Source organism: Giraffa tippelskirchi, chromosome 2 (genome assembly GCF_054371585.1).
Source record: "Giraffa tippelskirchi isolate mGirTip1 chromosome 2, T2T-mGirTip1v1.2.pri, whole genome shotgun sequence".
Taxonomy (NCBI): domain Eukaryota; kingdom Metazoa; phylum Chordata; class Mammalia; order Artiodactyla; family Giraffidae; genus Giraffa; species Giraffa tippelskirchi.
In genome coordinates, this window is record NC_137276.1 from 193842893 (window position 1) to 193865029 (window position 22137).

Here is a 22137-nt window from a genome sequence, read left to right on the forward strand (position 1 = left end):
AAATTGGTGTTTTCTAAAACTGCATTAACATATGAAAGAGATATTTAAGTAAATAATAAATGTTATTGATAAAGAATTGGAAAATACTACCTCTGGAGTTTGAATATGCAGAAGTGGAAAGGCAGTAGAGCAGGAGACGACTGTTTTTTCCTATGTAGACACTTAAAAACAATAGTTTATCAATATTCACAATATAATTTTGATTTTTAAAAAGCTCAAATTTAAAAGGATACATTTAATATGATGTTTGTAAAAGTGTATCTTCTTAAATCACAAAGCACATCATCTCAGCCTAAAGTCCTCTAGAAAACAGAGCCTAAAGCAAAGCTGAGAGAGAAATGCTTGATTTGAAGATATGTAAGCAAACATAGGAGGTGACAGTGAGGGGAAAAAAAGGAGTGAGGGAACAAGAGATGTGAACCAATGTGATATAATACAGTACTATACTAACTACCATTTCACATAAGCCACCGAAATTTTAAAAAAAGGTCAATCACCATAAGGAGAAAGTGGAACATCTTCCAAAAGGCCACAAGGAGGCATTTCATAGTATAACCTTTTATTGGCTCCCCTGCTTCCTGTTTCATTCCCTGTGTCTGATTCCTGCTGCCTCACATCACACTGTTAATAGATTGTTTGCATTTAAGTTGTTGTTTCATGCTCTGCTTTTTTAGGGCTAAGACAATTCCCTAGAACTTCTTGAATTCTTGCAAAATTCTAGGCCTTTGGAAAAAGTGCATGATTGAATATGAAGACTGAAGATGATCTTCCTCCAGAGACATTTAGAGATATTCCAAGATAGAGAAAAGGAAGGTCTTTCCTTCCTGGCATTTTTGCTTACATTTCAGAGTACTAAATCTTGTAATGCCTTTCTCAGCTACCCCAGAGGAGACCTTCTTACTCTCCAGGGTAATGAGTAATCTCTCTCCAGAATGGAAGATAAGAACATCACCAGCAGCCCCAATAAAATATCAGAGTCTCCTTAGATTGGGATTTCTTCTCCCGTGGTACAACCCACTGCAAATGGAAATAAGTATCAGGCTCATCTTCTCACCCTCTGGTAACAGGACCATGAGAAGCTGGTGTGAGTTATTTCTCTGGCTGCTATGTTTTGCTGAGGGCAAAAAGAATTCTCTGACCCAGAGAACTTTTCTTCTATGTTACTGTGTGTGTGTGTGTGTATTCGGTTCAGTTCAGTCGCTCAGTCATGTCCGACTCTGCGACCCCATGGACTGCAGCATGCCAGGCTTCCCTGTCCATCACCAACTCCCAGAGTTTACTCAAACTCATGTCCATTGAGTCGGTGATGCCATCCAACCATCTCATTCTCTGTCGTCCCCTTCTCGTACTGCCTTCAATCTTTCCCAGCATCAGGGTCTTTTCAAATGAGTCAGCTCTTCGCATCAGGTGGCCAAAGTATTGGAGTTTCAGCTTCAGCATCAGTCCTTCCAATGAATATTCAGGACTGATTTCTTTCAGGATGAACTGGCTGGACCTCCTTGCTGTCCAAGGGATTCTCAAGAGTCTTCTCCAACACCATGGTTCAAAAGCATCAATTCTTTGGTGCTCAGCTTTCTTTATAGTCCACTTCTCACATCCATACATAACTACTGGAAAAATCATGGCCTTGACTAGACTGACCTTTGTTGGCAAAATAATGTCTCTGCTTTTTAATATGCTGTCTAGGTTGTCATAATTTTTCCTCCAAGGAGCAAGTGTCTTTTAATTTCATGGCTGCAGTCACCATCTGTAGTGATTTTGGAGCCCAGAAAGATAAAGTCTCTCACTGTTTCCCCTGTTTCCCCATCTATTTGCCATGAAGTGATGGGAACGGATGCCATGATCTTAGTTTTCTGAATGTTGAGTTTTAAGACAACTTTTTCACTCTCCTCTTTCACTTTCATCTAAAGGCTCTTTAGTTCTTCTTCACTTTCTTCCATAAGGGTGGTGTCATCTGCATATCTGAGATTATTGATATTTCTCCCGGCAGTCTTGATTCCAGGTTGTGCTTCATCCAACCCAGCATTTCTTATGATGTACTCTGCATATAAGTTAAATAAGCAAGGTGACAATATACAGCCTTGCATTGCCAGGAGACCATGAACAGTATGTGTATAAACTGTGGCAAATTATCAGACTCTTTACAGTTTATGAACTAACGGGTTATTAGAACCCCTTTTACTCTTAAAAGGGCCTTACTTCTCTTATTTAACAGAAATATATTAAATTCAAAATCTATGCCTCACAAAGAAAACCTGCTTAACTGCATGTTAACCTCAGGTCTAACTACTGCTGATAGCTGATCTATATATTCACAAGAAGTAGACTTCTCCAACACATTGATTTTGAACAATTTTGTCACCAGGGTGACATAATGGAAAGAGCATGGTCTTTTGAGTTAGATAGTTATCTATTTGAAATATATTCCCAGAATGAAATAGCTATGTCACCTTGAACGTTTACTTGCATTCTCTAAGCCCTGTTGTCTGAGCAGGTGACATGAATACCTGAATTAAAGAAAGGATTAAGAAACAAGTGGCAATTAGCAACAAACAACTGTAGAGCAACTGGTAAAGCACCAAACAGTCAGTACTTTAAAAATGCTAATTCCCTTCCCTTTGAGGACTACCACTATGTGTTTAAAACTAGACTGTACATTCCATATATTCTTTTGTATTTTAAATAAATCATTCACCCAAAAAAAGGTTTAAGGGAATTTATTTGCTACCAGTTGTAAAGAACCTCTTAGAGTTACCATTTATAGTCATTTGAGCACTGTAGAGTCTAGTCTAGTCTGGCTTGGAAATTTTTGCTGTTCTTTTCTTTCACTGACAGAGTAACCAAAATTTAGAGAAATTGAAATTCTTTGGTAAAGAAAAAGGAACAGTAATATGAATAATGTCTTTTCTGCAGTTAGTTATTTATTTAAAAATATAAAGAATATTTGGATAATGTAACCGGAAGACAGTATCTACAGAAATAACTTTCTATATACCATGAATTCACCTATCTCCTGCTTTTTTTATATTGTACTGTTCCCTAGAGAAAGATAAATCAACATTTAAAAGTATGTTACATAAAAATTGAACATACTTTCAAAAGTTTTGTGTATATATTAATACTATTGATATGTATCATTCAGATATTTCAACTTACTGCATTCTTAAACTTATATATTTTAAATGAAAAGAGTATGTTAACAACTCACACTAGTGTTTTCACTTTTACTACATATTACTTTTAATTCCTGTAAAATATTACTAGTTTCATAGAGAAAGTATGAATAGAATTTTTTTCATTGTGCCATCAGGAAGATATTGTGAGCAAAACTTTTCAAAGACAATAAAGCAATTAGCATTATAGTAAGTTCAGCTCTTGGAAATACCTAATTTTTGAATTAAAACTCTGCATCAAAAGTTGCTTTAGAGAAAACATTCTTGATTTTTATTCTATTATTATTTTATAATAATTTTTAAACCTATTATTATTGCTTTTTCTAAGATTTATTCATTTATTCATTCATTTGTTTTTGCCTATGCTGGGTCTTCATTGCTGCACACGGGCTGTCTTTAGTTGTGGTGAGTGGGGACAATTCTCTAGTTCTGGTACGCAGGCTTCTCACTATGGTGGCTTCTCTTGTGGAGCACAGGCTTCAGGGCACTGGTTCAGTAGCTGTGTCCTATAGGCTTACTTGCACCATGGCACATGGGATCTTCCCAGACCAGGGATTGAACCCATGTTCCCTGCATTGCAGGCTGATTCTTAACTACTAGACCACCAAAGAAATCTTATTGTCTTTAATTAACGTGATTCTTAACCTTTTTCTGTTAAAACTATAATTATCTCATATGAACTCAGAAAGTTCCCAGAGTTGACCTGACATCATTAGAGACTGGAAGGAAAAAAAAAATGACTTCTTGATTTATTCTCAGAAAACAGTAAATCTTTCTCATCAATCTAAACCTATCAGCGATATAATTATGTATACAATTTTTTCACTTAAGTTTATTACCTGGAAGGAAGGTGATACTGTTTATGGGCCATATTGGCTACGGAAACATATTTTTCATTAGAAATCAATTGTCTCCACTGTTGGCATATGTGGTTATGGATCAGCAAAACAAGTACCAGCAACCTAGAAGCTACCTGGTAAAGCATGATCTGTGCCTCAGAGTTATATCTTTTTTCTTATGGTTTTTTCATGGGGAATCGAACTTCCATGTTAGCTCCAGAAAATGTGCTTGCCATTTTATAGATCTTCAGGGAAAATTATAAAACACCTTTGTGTGACTTTCTGTAGGAATGGTTCATTATAACCAGAGAGAATGATAGTCTTTTCTTCAGTCTAATGATGTTACAGTTTATGAGATTTCAAGTCAATGGAATTATCTTTGATGCCAGATGTTACTTATGAAGAAATGGGTGATCTATCTTAATCACAGATTAGTCGTCTGTGAAAGTATGATGTCTTTTCAATGATGTTCTCTGTAATAAGAACTAAGACAGGGAGAAATAAACGTAATCCATGATAAATAGTCATCCAGGATCAGAAACTACTTTCATTAACACATGAAAGAAGGAAGGGGGAACACTGGCAGGAATCTATATGATGTATAATAGCTGGTTTTGATCCTTAAAAGAAAGCAGATATACCACACCTTCTTGATAGATGAATTCCTGAATGCTTGAGTGTAAATTAAGCAAAACCTTTAATCCTACATTACTCCCACAAAATCAAGTGATTTACATATCAGACATCTTTTTGTCTTTTTCAAAGTAGCAAATTCTCTCACATTCATTGACTCCACTTTAAACATTTTCCAGAGCAAAACATGAAAAGTGTCAAAAAAAAAAAACAAGGTAGAAGAAACACATGCAGCGTCCAATTTATAAAGGATTGGTACTGAAGACTATTTCTACATTAATGATTTAGAACGCATTAATATGTTTATTCTGCAGATACAGTGATCACATTCCCAAACTAGCTCAAAAAAAGGCTAATTCCCAGGTAAACTCTTTTTGCTAATTATTAGCTTTTGTTATTTCTTAAAATGAATTATAGAGTAACCACTTTATCCTCTAAATTTCCAATTTATATTTGTTCTATGGCTTCCAGAATCCTTTTCCCATACTGACTTACAGTTATTTGTGTACATGTCATTTCTTTCCCAAATGAAGGATCTTAAAATGATCAAAGTCAGGTAAAACCAAAAAATACTTTTGAACAAGAAAACTGCTAAATGAGTTATACTGAAGATGAACATAAAATCACTTTAGAGAAGACTTTTTAACTCTTAAGCACTTAATTAGCCTTGATATTAAACAATTACAAAAACAGCTATTTCCCCAGGGAAGTATCTAACAAAAGCCTGTGTGGCCTGACAAAATCTGCTTCTTGTAAACATTTTGATTTAGATTTGGTTCTTGAGGGAAAATTTACATAGGGGTCAAGGAGACTTTGAGAAAGGGAATCACATCTTTTGCCCTAATTTTCAATTTAATATTAGCTCTGATGGGTTGATATGGTCTCAAGAGAGAACTGCTAATAGGGAAAAGAAAAACAGACTCCAAAAGGAACCACAATTGAAGAAAGAAGTCAGAACCAGGAACTCGGGCTCAACACCTAAGTCTATGAAGTTGATAAAGATTAATTCTGTTTTGTCTCATAAAATGGTCAATGTTTGAGAAGTATGCCTTAATGGAAAAGAGTTTAAGTTTTAAATGCTATAATCCTCAGAATCCAACAGGGTGCAACTATCGGGGCCAGGGCAGCAATTTGAGCCACCGAGTTTTTCATCATGAAGTGGACAAGGTTGTGTTCATCTATGATGTTTAAATTTTCAACCATGTTAGAAGCAAAGGGCCACCTGACATTTGAAAGCAGCACTGACTTCTTTTGACTGAATAAGTACCTCATTTGCTTAGACAACTTGAAAGAGAAAATCTTCAAAAAGGCGATGACAGATTCTCCTCATAGGGTCAAAAGTTTGAATCAAATAATTGGGACAGGGAGGAATAGAGAGTGATGTAATAAAATTCTGACCCCATACCTTAAACATTTTTTCATTAAATATTTGCTCTTATAATTCTACTGTTAACTTATTTATTGAATGTTGCTGTTTGAAAAGCAATTTAAATATAAGAAAACGAGATAAGCAAGGATTTTGATTTGTGGAGATTCAGATTGGGAACATTATAGAATTTTTAAAAAGCTTTATTTAATGATAATGATTCATTTTGATGTCTCTTTGCATATTAAGATTTATAGGCTTTCCCTCCTCATTGTTGTATTTTTAATACTAGTACTATATTTAGTAATTAGAACTTGCATATGAAATTGCTGCTGAAGATGATTTTCCTGAAATAAGTAACCAAAAATAAGGGGAGTCAGAGAAAGGAAGATGAAAGTGAAAGTCTATGCGTACATGTGAGCAAAAGATGTTTGGATAAAAATGCACTAAGCTTTTGCAAGTAAAAGGGGAATTTGGCAGTACTAAAGGCAGCCAAATAGATTCCTCAAGAGTGAATGATTACTAGCATTTCCACACATGGCTGTGGTGATGGGTATTTTTACACCAACCTTTCCACTGAGAACATTTGGAAAAACCAAAATAATGTTTCAAAATGTGTTGGAAGATACTACAGAGACATTGTAGTTGAAGAATTTGGGGGGCAAAATCCCAGAGGAGGGAAAAAAAAAAAAGCATAGAAACCTGGTATTTGACCCTGCTTATCCTCAATAACCATTTGCTGCATAATAAGCTGTGGCCTGTGTCAGGCTGCAGGGGAGTAGAAAGCAGTGGCTGAGAAGCTAAGCAAACTTGGGGTAATCTCATGGAAGGCTGAATAGAATTGAAGTAGGCTCAAGAAGGGGCCTCCCTGGTGGCTCAAATGGTAAAGAATCTGCCTGCAACACAGGAGACCCAGGTTTAATCCTGGGTCAGGAAGATCTCCTGGAAAAGGGAATGACAACCCACTCCAGTATTTTTTCCTGGAGAATTCCATGGACAGAGGAGCCTGACAGGCTACAGTCCCTGGGGTCGCAAAGAGTGAGACATGACCACTAAGCAACTAACCTTTTCACGTTTTTTTTTTCAGGTTCAAGAAGCATCAAGGAGGATCATAAGAAACACCTCAAGTTTCCTGCTGTGACCCCTCAATGGCTATATTGTAGATGCAGAGCTAATTAAAAGTCATCCCACCTTTAGAAAAACTGAAATAAGATTATCGATCTGCATGTTCCCTAACAGTTTGTCAGAAGCAACAATAAGTTCTTGCTAAAGGAAGACAAGATTATTCAGGGCCATAAAGAGCACCAAAATAATGACAACATCCAGCATTTAACCAAAAGCTACCTAGCATATCAGACAATAAGATCAAAATACTAAAAAGCAAAAGAAAAAAGAGATAATAGAAACATGCCCACAGAAGATCCATATACAGGTTCCCCCCACTATCCAAAAGTAGAGCATTTCTGTGAAGCCAAAATAGCGAAAGTCATAGAACAGTTTCCTTAGGATACACCTTGCTAATGGATGCACAAGATAAATCGAGATAAAGCACAGAGTTCTCAGAAACAGCTTGATGCTGAGATGCTGAGTGTAGTGCCCTGGGAAGGAACTTGGTTATACCACCTCACTGCTAGGGGTGCATACTGCTTTTACAATGGCAAAACAAATGCTGAGAACTACTTTTCCCTTTTGCCTGTTTTTGTGAAAGCAAAAGTCCTCTTCAGATTTCCTTCTGTTAGCAAAAGCAGGTACTAGTTTAGATCTTTTATAAAAGCGAAGTGTTATAAACTTTCCAAAAGAGGTGAAATCTGTAGCAAAATTACTATGAAATTTAAAATGTGTGCTATTAATATATTTAAGAAAAGGAAAGTTGGAAAATCAGCAGAAATTTAGAAAATATATTAAAGAACCAAATGAAAATTCTCCAACTAAAATTTCAGCAACTGAAATTAAGAACTTGAATTGATTTAATAGCAAATTAGACAGACATAGCTGAAGTGAAGAAAACAAGCCAGTAGAAAATATCTATACTGAAATAGAGAAAATAATGGAATATACAAAAAAGATCATAAAAGAAATATAAAATATGGTGAAAAGCTCTAACATATGTGCAATTAGAACCCAAAGGCCATATTAGAAAGATTAAGCCAAATATTTTAGAAAGTTGCAGAAGACACAAATCCTCAGATTTGGGATTTACTATTAGTTTTCTTGATACTTAAAGTATTTTGTATTCATTCACAAGGCAAATATTTTTAAATCATGCTTCTATAGGGTAACAATCATACCAATGACCGTTATTCTATGGACTTTACACTGATTAATTCACTTAATGCTCACAAGAACTCTACAAGGTAGCTATCTTTATTATTCTGATTTGCAGTTAGGAACTGTGGCTCAGAGGATTTAAGTCATTTCCCATGGTCATAAACCCGGTATGCGGAAAAAAATCAGGATTCAAATCCTGACATCTACTTCTTGAGTCCAGCTCCTAACCACGATGCTTATTTTAACGTATGATGAATGACATTTTTATCAAATCCTTCCCTGAGGAATTTAAAATCCAAATTAACTTTAATTGTAATTAATTCAGCAGGTCTTCAGTAGAGAACTACCACAAAATTCAAATCTCTTAAAACAGTATGGCAATATACTTTTTAAAATGATTTGTGGACATTTAAAGTTAATTGCTTTAAAAAAATTCAACACTGATCTGAAGTTGCCAAGAAGCATACTCACTTTTTATAATTGGTAAATAATTTAAAATGCCTAATAGCGTGATTGATTCTATGTGCTGTAGTAAATATTGCATCTAACTTATGTGCAGTAAAATGTATATTTCCATTTCATATTCTCTTCTCCAGTGAATTTGTTTAGTAGGATACAGCAAAGAGGTAAGATATCCATGAGATTACTAAGGTACCTCAAGCTACATCATTGCATGATAATTATAAAATAATGCTAATTTGTGTATATAAAATATCCACATGATTGTAGTTTTCCCAAAATATGAAAACATCTTCCAATTTTGAGAAACTGAATAATTGAAAACTCCAGGAATATGCAATTTTCTTGAATAAGAGGGAGACAGTATGAGAGCATGAGGGTCTTTGTTGTTGGCCATCAAGTCCCATGAATGTCTCAATTTTCTATCCTTCCACAGACTTGAGTAATCAGCTATGCCACTGGCTCTGTTAGTTACCATAAAACCCCTTTAACAAATCCCTTGTTGCATAGTTTGATTTGTTCTACTTTCACCAAGGGTAAATAATACATCAAAAAGGGAAGAAACTTTGAATATGTCACCTCACACCTTTGACTCTTTTTTCCTCATCACTAAAGTGAAGGAGAAATAATAACTGAAAATAATTATCATTTATTGAGTACTATCTATATACCAATCAATTTACAACTATTGTTTTAATTAATGCTTAAAACACAGAGAGACTAGAACTCAGCTGAAAGAATTAAGGGACCCACAAGCACGGGTGAGAAGTGCATTGGCTAGTTGGAGATGTATCTATCAGGTCAAGAGCCAGGCTAACGCATATCCCAGCATCAAACAAGTTAAAGCAACAAGAAAGTTATCTGAAACTTATTTCATTAAATACAATTTCAATTCATAAGAATAATAAATTAATGATTATTTTAGTGACTATCCAAAGTATCTAAATAGCAAATTCAATAGTAACAGTTAAAATTTATTGAGTACTTATTTACAGCTCCTCAAACTATGCTAAAGCATTTCTATATTTTATACCATTTAATCCTCACAACCACCATGTGAAGTAGCTGCTAGCATCCGTATTTTACAGATTAAATAGCTGAGACTCCAAGACATTAAGAGGTTTTCTCTAATGGTTATTATGGGCTTCCCTGGTGGCTCAAACTGTAAAGCGTCTGCCTGCAATGCGGGAGACCCGGGTTCAATCCCTGGGTTGGGAAGATCCCCTGGAGAAGGAAATGGCAACCCATTCCAGTATTCTTGCCTGGAGAATTCCATGGACTGAGGAGCCTGGTAGGCTACAGTCCATGTGGTCTCAATAGAGTCTGACATGACTGAGCAACTTCACTTTCACTTTCTAATGATTATGGATATAGATACAGTTAGATTCATCACTATTGATATAAATTTTTCTCAGTTAGGAGATTTGGTATTTATATTAATTAGAGCACAGCTAAGTTACTGTGAGAGGCATAAATAAAACTGATTAACAAGATCAAAGTTTTATTTCTCAGTCACATAGACTCGAGGGCTAGAAGGAGGCCTCTACCCTTCTAAACACACCATTCCATCTCTAGGTCCCAGGGGTCTGTCCTAATACTCCCTTCTGGCCAAGCAAAGAAAAGAGAGTGCTTACCTTTTAAGGTGTAACCTAAAAGTGGGGCAAACATTTCCATGGCATATAATATGGAAAAGCAATTACTAAAATATTATGTGCATATTTCATTTTGCAATAGGCAACACCATGCATATGCAAAACATGTGAATAAGCCTTTTGCTATGTGCAGCATAAGAGAGAAAAGTCCCTGATGGCTTTTTATATAGTTTATTGCTGAAAAATGTGCTACAGGGGATAATATTTTTATTTTGTAGTATATACTGGGATTAATCTTGACAGAGCAGCTTTTTTGTGTCTAACAAAGAAAAGCACTACTCAACAATTTTTTAAAAGTGATACTTGAGTGCCAATCCACCACATTGTCATATCCAGAGAGGAAAATTGTGAAAACTTTCATTACGACCACATTTCATCCACTGAGCATGTATATCTTTCAGCATATTGTATCAAGAAACTGACAATAATTATACAAATAACTTTCTACATTGAAGCATACTGATAAACAAGGAAAAATCTTATTAACCAAATTCAAAATAGAATGTGAGATGAAAAACACTTGACAACAATAATGTCTGGGAAAATCATCTGAATGGTTACACATGGCTTGCTTTAGCGGTACCTCTCAGTGATATGTTCAGTATCTTAAAGGACCTAAAGCCATCAATTCAGCACCAAAATAGCAGAACTTTTATTGATGAAGACAAAAACAAAACAGGAGAATTTCTTAGATCAGTCACTCAGAAAGAATCTCACCCTTTCTTAGCATTTGAACTTTTTTTTTTCATTGACTGGAGAAAGAAATAGGTTAAAAAAAAAAAAAATTCAAGCAATTTACAAACAATCTCCACATACAACAATAGAACAGTTGTTCCAAAGTTGAAAGTAAACAAAGAATGGATCAGAAACTAATGAATCGAACTTTCAAATGGAAAAGTTTCATTGACTCAGAAAGAAATCTGATTTAAATATCCAGAGTGATCTAATAATTAAAACCTCATAATCCCCTTATTGTGAAATTAGATTTTCTACTTTAGTTAGGAATGTTAAGAATATAGAACAAAAATTGGCTGAATGAGGAATCTAAACTGCCACTCAAGCTAAGTATTATCAGACTTGATAGGTGTATCTTTGTGAAAGTCATCATCTTTCTCATGCCTAGGAAGCTGGTATAATTACCTACTCTAATATTATTTTTTAAATGATGAAACTTATCATTAATCTAAAATTGACTGTTTACATATATGTTGAATGTTGCTAAGAGTTTTATTTGAGAAAATCTCTCCTTAAATTTTTACAATTATTCTGCTTATTTAGGGAAGATGTACAGGATGAAGGAAACTTTCATTTGGCATTGAGTGGACTTCCCAGGTGGTGCAGTGGTAAAGAATCCACCTGCCAATGTAGGAGAAATAAGAGATGTAGGCTCAATCCCTGGGTCAGAAAGATCCTCTGTAGTAGTAAATGGCAACCCACTTCAGTATTCTTGCCTGGAAAATTCCATGGACAGAGGAGCCTAGCATTCTACAGCTCATGGGGTCACAAAGAGCTGGACATGACTGAGTGACTGAGCGCACACACACACACATCAACACCTACATAAGCAGAAATAACACAAGTGCAAAAAGTTGAAAACCATACAGCAAACTTCAGAAAAATTTAAATTTGAATATAGCACTACCTTATTTCTACTCCGTCAACACCCTTTAAGTCAAAATATATGTTAATAGCATAATATCATAATGTCAGCTTTTGGATTTAATATTCTTCATCATTTGAACTTGTTTTCCCTCCTGACATGTACTCTATGTTTATTGATTCCATCTTCAATTTTCTAACTAGTTTTGTGTCTTTGCACTAGTGAATTAAGTAAGAGAATCATGATTTAACTATATATCCTTTTTTTTAAACTATGTATAAAGCTTTTCTTTATCTACCATACCCAGCACTATGTCATAGAAATGATTAAATTAGTTTAGCAAATTTATTTTGTATACAACTATGATACCTCTACTGTGTTTTTTAGCCTTTAAAATTTTTTTCATTGGCATATAATTGCTTTACAGTTTTGTGTTAGTTTCTGCTGTATAACAATGTGACTCAGCTCTATATATACATATATCCCCTCCTTCTGGAGCCTTCCTCCCATCCCCTCTTTTCCAACCCTCTAGGTCAAGCTGAGGACTGAGCTGACTTCTTGTGTTCTATAGTAGCTTCCCACCAGCTATTTTACACATGGTAATGTATGTATAATCATTGCTATGTTCTCAATTTGACCCATCCTCTCCTTCCCCCGCTGTGTCCACAAGTTCATTCTCTATGTCTGTGTCTCTATTCCTACCCTGCAAATAGGTTCATCAGTACCATTTTTCTAGATTCCATACATATGCATTAATATAAGATATTTGTTTTTCTCTTTCTGACATACTTGGCCATGCCCCCACAGCATGTGGGATCTTACTTTCCTGACTAGGGATCAAATCCTCACCCCCTGCACTGGAAGCACGGAGTCTTAAGCACTGGACTGCCAGGGAAGTCCCCTTCCACTGTTTTTGATAAAAGTAAGTATTAAGGTATTTTTTTTCTTATTTATGGGACACAGACAGTGGGCTTTTTCTTCATACTTACATTGTTTTAGTGCATTCTGGACCCACACACCAATCAAAAGAATAATGATTTAGCATCTTCTGTGAGTTTCCCTACTTGATTCCCCCTATTTTCATAACAATCATGTAGCAGAGATCCAAGGCTGCAAAACAAGATGAATTGAGAAGAAGATCATTAGAAGGAACAATGTGGCACTCATCATTTTGTGCTGTCACAACACCATCTGTGTTGTACCAGACCAGAGTAACTTTGACATGACAAATAAACCTCTTAGGGGAAATAGAGATTCTATTAATTGTTCCACTGTCTGGCCAAACACTCTCCTCTAAAGCAGCACAAACACAATTGTTATTATTGAATTAACAATAGCAATAAATTATAATTTTTAAATAACATTTTTTCCTCTGGATAAAAAATAAGATTTAAAGTATCTCAGTCTCACTGGGGTGGTATAAATATATTAATGCAGCCTTCTAATCTTATTTATACCTCACCTGGGGTACTGACTCCAGAAATATTATTTTCTTCAACCCGCTTATAAATGTTGTTCAGTGAAACTACATCATGTGTCCTCATGGTAGTCATTACCCTCAACTGCAAAATGTGCTGAGGTTATTCATTCAAATAACTTTTGACTTGCAAGCACTGACATTTTCCCGATCATTACTATTATTAACAACAACAGTTAATAATTAACAGTAATGACAGCTAACATCTACTGAAGGTTACCAGCTACCCTGCTAGCGATCTATGTGGATGAGTCTCACTAACCCTATAATTTTATAGATCAGGTGTTATCCAATATTTTTGGCATAGGGATAGATGGCAAATATTTTTAACTTTGCCAGCCTTACAGTCTGTCACAGCTACTCAGATGCTACTGTGATGCAAAAGCTGCAAATAAATTAATATAACTATATTCCAATAAAACTTTATTACAAAAAAAGTTGGGGGGCAGCAAGCTGGATTTTATCTGTGGGCCACTGGTTGTCTACCCTTGTTGTAGATGATGAAATTGAGTTTGAGCAAGGTTAAATAACTCACCCAAGGTCACTAAGTAGTGAGGTCAACATTTGAAAACAGACTAACTCTGGATCTGAGCACCTAAACACTGTCATACTGTCTCTAGGATTCTGTAGTCTCTTGCATCCTCAGTGATGGAAAGACTGAGGAAATGTGAAAATTGTAACATCTTAACAACTGGCACTGAAATTTCTCTCAGAGAGGGAGTTTATTTATCCTAAAATAGTCTTGATAAGTTACTTGGGGGAAGTTGAGGACCAAAAGGATATTATCAGCAGGCCTTACAGTAAGAGAAAAGTTATGAATAGAAATTTTGAGGTACAGCATGAGTAAGCAGAGAGAAGAAATAGCTCAAGGTGTTATGGGTGATTATAGCCTGAATTACAGGAAAAAATGTCAACAGATATAAATGATTTCATTTTAAGCAGGGAGGAGATGGAGAATTTTTAACATTATGTTACCTAGACTGTAAGTAACAGTTATTCCAACAGCCTTTACAGAAAGATATTTTTCTTACACAATATAAATAAAGAATGGGATAGTCTCCAGGTATGATATATGACAGATCTAGCTCTGCTTCACCGCATCACCTCAGCTCTCCCTTCCTCTCTGTGTCAATTCTATTATTAGAAAATCTTCTCCATGGTAGCAAGACGATTGCCGGTAGCAACTGTGGTGATAGGCTTTCTTGTTCATGTATAGTAAATAAGACAGGACAAAAAATTCAATTTCCTAGTTGTGGGGTAGATATTTTTCCTTCCTATGCAAATATGCCAACCTCCTTGAACAAATAAGTAGCCCAACCAGGGACTTCCCTGACAGCCCAGTGATTAAGAATCTGCCTCCCAATGTAGGGGATGCAAGTTCAAACCCTGGTCAGGGAATGAAGATCCCACATGCCATGGAGGGCACCTAAGCCTAAGAGCCACAACTAGAGCGAGAAGCCCACACGCCAGCCCATGTGCTCTAGAGTCTGTGCCCCGCAACAAAAGAAGCCAGCATGCAACTAAAGAAAGCCAGCACACCACAAGGAAAACCCAGTGCAGCCAAACGAAAAAATAGCCCCCTGAAAGTTCCAAGTGTTTGGGATTTAATTATGAATTCCCAAAGTCATTCTCTGGAAAGAAGCTTGAATTTTTTGAGATCGGCTTACTAGACTAACCATCACATGGCCATACAGCTTCCATGTGACCATTTCCCTTGAGTCATATGGGCTGTAGGGTGGCAGATCACTATCTGAACAAAGCTGAAATCATTTTAGACACATAGAAGGCACACATTTCTAACTCATATGATCACATACGTAGGTTGTTTTGGAACAAGACTAACTCAAAACAACAAACCAAAAGAAACAGGGCTTGCCATTAACATCAAGCCTATCTTTGGCTTAGAGCCTGTCCTAGTCAACAAACACTGAGGTTTTACCTTAGTCAAGCAATGTGGCAGACCTCCTCTATAAAGAAAAACTGGCAGGCACTTGTGGGAAACAAACCAAAAATAGATATTTTGAAGCAATCTGGGGAGCGGATTAAAAGTGGCATACTGCTAGTGCTATGGGTGTACTCCAGACTGAAGGAATCAGAGAAGCCTTCTAAAAGAGATGCTTTCATTCTCTTTTATTAATTAAGAAAATTCAAAAATAAAGTTATATGACACATTTTCATAACATATACAAGGACACATCCAACAACAAAATATTTTATATTTTATATAAGAACCAGTGTCTTAAGAAATAATTTTACTATCAATCTACAGTTTAAAAATAATATGTATCAATGAAATTCCTACTTGTTAATAATTTTCACTATAGAAAGTAATTGTTTGTGAAAAGTAATGAGCAAGATGTTAAATTATGGAACATCTTCAAGATTTGCATAAATTAGGAAAACAGCTTGAGGGTCATGAGGATTTATGGGGCCAGTAGAGATAAAATCAAATCATAGTGATTGCAAAATTTGCACAGGAAAATATTGATTATGACATAGGAAAATATCACTTCTGGTCTGGGATCTGTGGTATGTACACAAAGATGGAGTAAATTATCCAAGAAATGTGACAAATAATGAGGGAAACAAAACCCAAACCAGGATAAACAAGGTCAAGTGTAATTAAGGCAATTAAAAAGTGATGGTAAGTAAAGAATTCAGATCAAGAATTAGGAGGAGTAGTGACTCTCATGAATCAAGCTCTCAGTCATTACCAGGGTCTCTTTACACATTTTTTTGTGTATCACTTTAGGGGCCTAGGTAACACTGAAAGAGAGAAACCAGTCTGGCTTGAAGAATCCCAAGAGGCATTTCTAACCATTTTATAAGGAAATATCATTAGATGGAGCCAAATGTCTTAAGTATAACTAAAATATTTTTGACATACAAATTAGAGTATACATATTTCCATACTTGTTTTCACATAATCTTTTTCAATCTGGCTCCCTGTTTAAAATGCCTAATACATTGCCTGCCACACAGTGGTGGTGGTTTAGTCATTAAGTTGTGTCCGACTTTGTGACCCATGGACTGTAGCCTGCTGGGCTCTTCTGTCCATGGGATTTTCCAGGCAAGAATACTGAAGTGGTTTGCCATTTCCTCCTCCAGGGTATCATCCCAACCCAGGGATTAAAACCAGATTTCCTGCACAACAGGCAGATTCTTTACTGACTGAGCTACTAGAGAAGCCCTGCCACATAGGAGACACAAATAAATATTTTTAATAAATAATTGAATATTTAATAAATAATTTCTGTTTCTTCTATTACCATGACAATCAACATTCCATAAATAATAGCTGTTAGCAAGAAAGTCCTCTTTTAAGGTCTTTATCTTTTTTTTTATCATTCAATTATGTTGGAATGTCAAAAGTAATCCAGATTCTAAAGCCTTCAACTTTTCATACTTCATAGTATCCACATGCTTTTAATACCCTGACACCCTCAAGTAACCTATGGCATATGTTAGGTAAGAAAAAATTAGTTTCTTATCTAGGGAAACCAAAACAAATATTGTAGAGGAAAAAATGACAAGATATTATATATAGTATTATAAAACATTTACCCACAACATAAAAGAATGCTTATACATTAATAAAATATATTCAAATAATCAGATATTAATTTAAATGAATTAAAATAATTTGGCTTTGAATAACTAAGACTTCATGCAGTTTCTGACCAGGTTAGACAGAAAGTCCAAAACAGGTTTTGTGTTTCAAGCACTTTTCTACAGCAAAATTCTCTTAAATCTGTTTTATATTTTAGGATTCCATATGCTTAAATGTTAGAGTTCCCTGGCATTAGGACTCTCTAAGCAAAATAAGGACTAATATTCAGAACTCAGAGATCTCATAGATCCTGAGGTTAGGAAACAGTGGAAAGTCAAAGCCATATATGCCATCAGAAGGCAAAAAAATTTTCATTTTCATGCTCCAGTGGGACATAAGAGAGATCAAAATTTTCCAGTTCTCCCTGCATAATATGATCACGTGTAGAGCTTAATATAGACAAAGGAGCCTGGCAGGCTACAGTCCATGAAGTCACAAAAATGTTGGATACAACTTAGCGACTAAACAACAACAGCTTACATAGTACTGCTGTCCAGATGTCATTCTCAGATATTCAGTTTTAATTGGCCTACGTTGGAGCCAGAACCTCAACATTTTCTAAGAGCTCCATAGGTAACTCCAATATGGGAACACTGAGATGTAGGCATAATTAAAGTCTAAATAAGCAGTATCAGGAATGAAGAAATGGGAGTTGGATATTTTTAAAATATACCACCTACTATTTTATTATTTGTTAGTATAATTAATTAGATGTATAATGGTCAGAAGCCACAAGGCAATGTTTGTCAGTATATATCTGTGTTTGCAAAAGTAAAAACTCATAGATGACAATTTTGGTCACTGCATAACAACATGAAATACAAATATCTTCCTTTTCCTCTCACTAAAATCTTTGTTAGCATTTTCAAAGTTTGAAACATTTTTCAATATTAAAAGATGTGATATTTTATTGTGGAAATCAATATAGTTCTTTCAGTGAAAAGATTCCCTTCCTCCAATGATAGCACAAAAAAAATGTTGGGAAAGACCGGGTTAACACCATTACAAATCAGTGGTCAGTCTATTCATACCACTGCAAAGAGATGATGACATGAAATTATCAAGATGTCTCCAAAAAATTAAGAGCTTAAAGGAAATGACTGTCTTTTATATGAACTCATCCATTACATCAATTTATCTGAAAATTAAATATAAACTTTTTGACCTAAAGAATGCTGATAAAGTGAAAATCTAATCAATGGGATTTTACCAAAGCAACTGCATAAACTTTGGACGGGGCTGCCCCAGTTGTAGGTATTTTTAATGATCAACGGTCTAATGAGATTTCATATAAAGTACACCTGTATGAGGGCTTCCCTTGTGGTTCAGTTGGTAAAGAATCTGCCTGCAATGCGGGAAACTTGGGTTCAGTCCCTGGGTTGGGAAAATCCCCTGGAGAAGGGAAAGGCTACCCACTCTAGTATTCTGGCCTGGAGAATTCCACGGACTGTATAGTCCATGGAGCTGCAAAGAGTTGGACACAACTTAGCGATTTTCACTTCACTTCACTTCATACCTGTATGAAACTTACCTGTATGAAACTGTATGAACAGTTTACACATATTCTGAGTCTGCAATTAAATCACAGAAAACTGCCTGAGAAAAATAATAAAGAGCATAAACATACAAAGACAAAGACAATGAGACATAACAGTAGCAATATTTGGGGAGCTAAAAATGCACTTGAGAGAGTGATAAGCCTAGCCTACAATGCGGGATCAAGTCTTAGCATGTAGAGGCGCTAGCTGTCTTCCAGGACTATCCCAGGGGATGAAAATAAGTTGTTCCTTTTCAACCCCAGTAGAAAACACAGAAAATGGATCCAGAGAGAACCAAAACTTGCCACTGATAGTATACCACTCCCAAATGAGTTTTGATCCAAACTTCTCCATCTGGAAACAAAAAGGCCACAGTTAGTATAAATAGATTTTTTAAAGAGACTTTTTTCTGCCCATGGCCATTAAGTTGTAATTGCAAACATTCATATTCAATGTATTCTAAAGAATTACAACACTTGGATTCTTTGTCTTATATCAAAATTTGTGTTTGCAAAGTTTAGGAAGGGAGAAACATTGCAGCAGTTAAAACTGGAATCCAGAAAGAGTCAGTAGGATGTGCTACTGATTTGAGGACACATTCAACAATAAAATATGTTTGAGGCTACCCCCAAACATCTCCTGTTCTGAACTCCCTACTTGGTGGAGAAGTATCATCAAGGGAGATGCCCGTTCTGGGTATTGAGGAAGCTCTGCCTTACCACTCCAGCCTGTTGCTTCATCCTGATTTGGGCAGTCATTTAAGCCAAGGGAATCAAGCTGAGACCTGAGAGACTTAGAAGGTACAGGACCTGCCAAGAAGCAGAAACTGCAGAGCAAAGATCCAGATGCAATTTCTAACTTTATTTACTGCTAAAAGATTTCCAACAAATAAAATTTACAGGCAACTGTACATAGACCTTGGAAGCTTGGGCCTCCCAGGTGGCACTAGTGGTAAAGAATCCATCTGCCAGTGTAGGAGACAAAGGAGTGTGGGTTCAATCCCTGAGTTGGGAAGATCTCCTGGAGTAGGAAACAGCACTCCGTTCCAGTATTCTTGCCTGGAAAATTCCATGGGCAGAGGAGCCTGGCGGGCTACAGTTCATGGTGCCACAAAGAGTCAGACATGACTGAGCGATTAAGCACATACTTAGAGCTTAAGAGAGAGAGAGGAAGAAGAAGAAGGGGCAGGAAAGGGACGAAAAAGAAAAAGGGGGGAAGGAGGGGCTAGAGAGAAGAAAGGAAGGAAAGAAAGAAAAATACTTAGGAAAGAGAAACCCCAAGCCTAGTGAACAATGGTACATGACTATTTAACTGAGGAGGCAATCCACATGGTCACAGTAAGATTGTTCTCTAGAGGTAGACCATTCTTCAGCCAGTGAAGCCTCATTAATAGCTCTTTAGATATGTCTATAAGGAACATTGGAAAATGAAATTTTCCCCATTGGCAGAATCAGGACAACAAAATATATGATCAAGAAACTCACTCTGCTTTCTGGAAAGTGAGTCAACCTATGAATGCATCTTAATGTTCCAGCCTAGCTAGATAATATGATAATAGCTAATGCTAGTGGGAAATTCACTTATCATATCATGTTCAGGCACTGTGTTAAGGTTTTATTGAATCCTCAAAACAATCTCATTAGATTGTTTCTATCATTATTTTGTGGAAAATAAAACAGGCTTACAGAAGGTAAGTCCATTGCTCAAACATAGAAAACATGTGATACAGTCAAAATATAAACCCAAAGAATTTGACTCCAAGACTGAGTAATCATAATTACTCCATTCTAATGAGTATAGTGGTTTGGATGCTTGACAACTCATAATACTTCATATTTTGCCCCTGATTCTATGGTTCCTTGCTGTTAGTGATTTTGCCCTTCAGAAGATATTTGGTAATGTTTGGAGATGTTTTTCATCATCATGACATGAGGAGAAGGTGGAGATGTGTTACTAATATCTGATGGGTAGAGGCCAGGTATGCTGGTACACAGGCCACAATGCACAGGTCAGCTCTCAAAAGGAAAGAATTATCCAACTCAAAATATCCATAATGACAAAGTTGAGAAACTCCACCTTTGCTGAATGGAAATCTTCCTTACATGCTGTGAGTATCAGGTGATCAAATATACTATTCAATACATAAATTGCTGGCCCATGAGAAACCACATCTGGGCTTGATAGAGATGACATCTCATCTCCTAAGAGTCTAGATTTAAGGTTGAATTAAGCAGTTTTGATTGTTACCCCTTGAGGGAAAGGGTAAGAGAGTTTGTGATTATACATGAGACAGTTAGATATAACACATAGTCCTTTAAAAATTATACATGTGGGAAAACAGATGTGGGTTCTGTGCACTCATTCAGAGAGTAGATTCTTATGAGTATTTGTTAGTTTTCTTACCTGTAACCTTTCTTCTCCCCTTAGTGATAAGGTCTTTGTCTTTCCAATTGAACTGCCAACGATAGTGGCCTACCTTTCTAGTCAAAAACTTGAAAACACATAATCCACACATAGCTGTATCTCATCCCCCAGCCCAGAGATTATTCCAGGGATGGTTACATGGTTAGATTAGTCCAACAAGAGTTTCTCCCTAGTATTTTTCTAAATGAACATTTTGGATAAAATTCTCTCCTCCTCTCCAACCTCTGATCTAGAGAAATGCATTTATACAGAAGAGTCTAAAAGACGAGCCTGTAGCCACAGAAAGGTAAAAATAAGATTCTAAGAGAAAGAAACCTGGCAGCATTGAGCCTCCAGGTCCCATGTCTGAGATCTGCAAAACAGTCTTCCCTTCTTTTATGAATTATGTCATTTTCTTCCTAATTAAAAAATGTTGTTTTCCTTAAGTTAGATTTCTTCCTATTATTGCTCAAAGAATCTTGGTGAATACAACATCCTATGGGTATGGCTTTTCACAGAATACTAACTGAACAACTTTAAAGCAGATTTTTAGAAAATCTTTTCCAGGTATAAATGTTCTATAACTCTCATGGAGTTTGTCTTAGCTCTGAGCATCATCAAGCAGAATTAGCAAAACATTTTAAAAGAAGCCAAAGCTTTATTCACACATTCTGGACACTACAATGTGCTGTAGGCCATTCTCAAAAAAATTTATTTTGGCATCTGAAAGTTTTGAGCATACTATAGATACAATGAACCACTTAAAATTCCTCCTATCTCCACCCTGCAAATCCTAGATTAGAGCAGATTTCACAGTTCTAAAACTATCTTCAAGGTGAAAGATGTGTGGATTGTTATAGACAACAGCTGCCTAAAGTATAATCTCAGTTTTCCTCCATGTTATGAACTGAATTATGTCAGCTCCCAAATTTTTATGTCAAAGCCTTAATTTCTAACATGACTATTTTTGGAGAGAGGTCTTTGAGGAGATAATTAAAGTTAACTGGGCCCTGATCCAATAGGACTTGTGTCTTTATAAGAAGAGATCTCTCTCCTTCAAGAAGGCCACCATCTGCTAACCAGGAAGACAGGCTTCACCAGAAACCAACCATGATGACA

The 22137-nt window shown here is 36.0% G+C and overlaps 1 long non-coding RNA gene across 2 annotated transcripts in view; it reads right to left on the reverse strand.

Moving 5' to 3' along the window:
- LOC145528695 (uncharacterized) overlaps positions 1-22137 on the reverse strand; it is a 686972-nt gene that overhangs the window by 421381 nt on the left and 243454 nt on the right. The window contains exon 3 of one of the 2 annotated variants that reach the window (XR_014070554.1): positions 12980-13100. This is a non-coding gene — a long non-coding RNA (uncharacterized LOC145528695). Of the gene's footprint in view, positions 1-11018; positions 13101-22137 lie in introns of those variants that run through there. The other variant, XR_014070553.1, reaches the window with a different exon arrangement.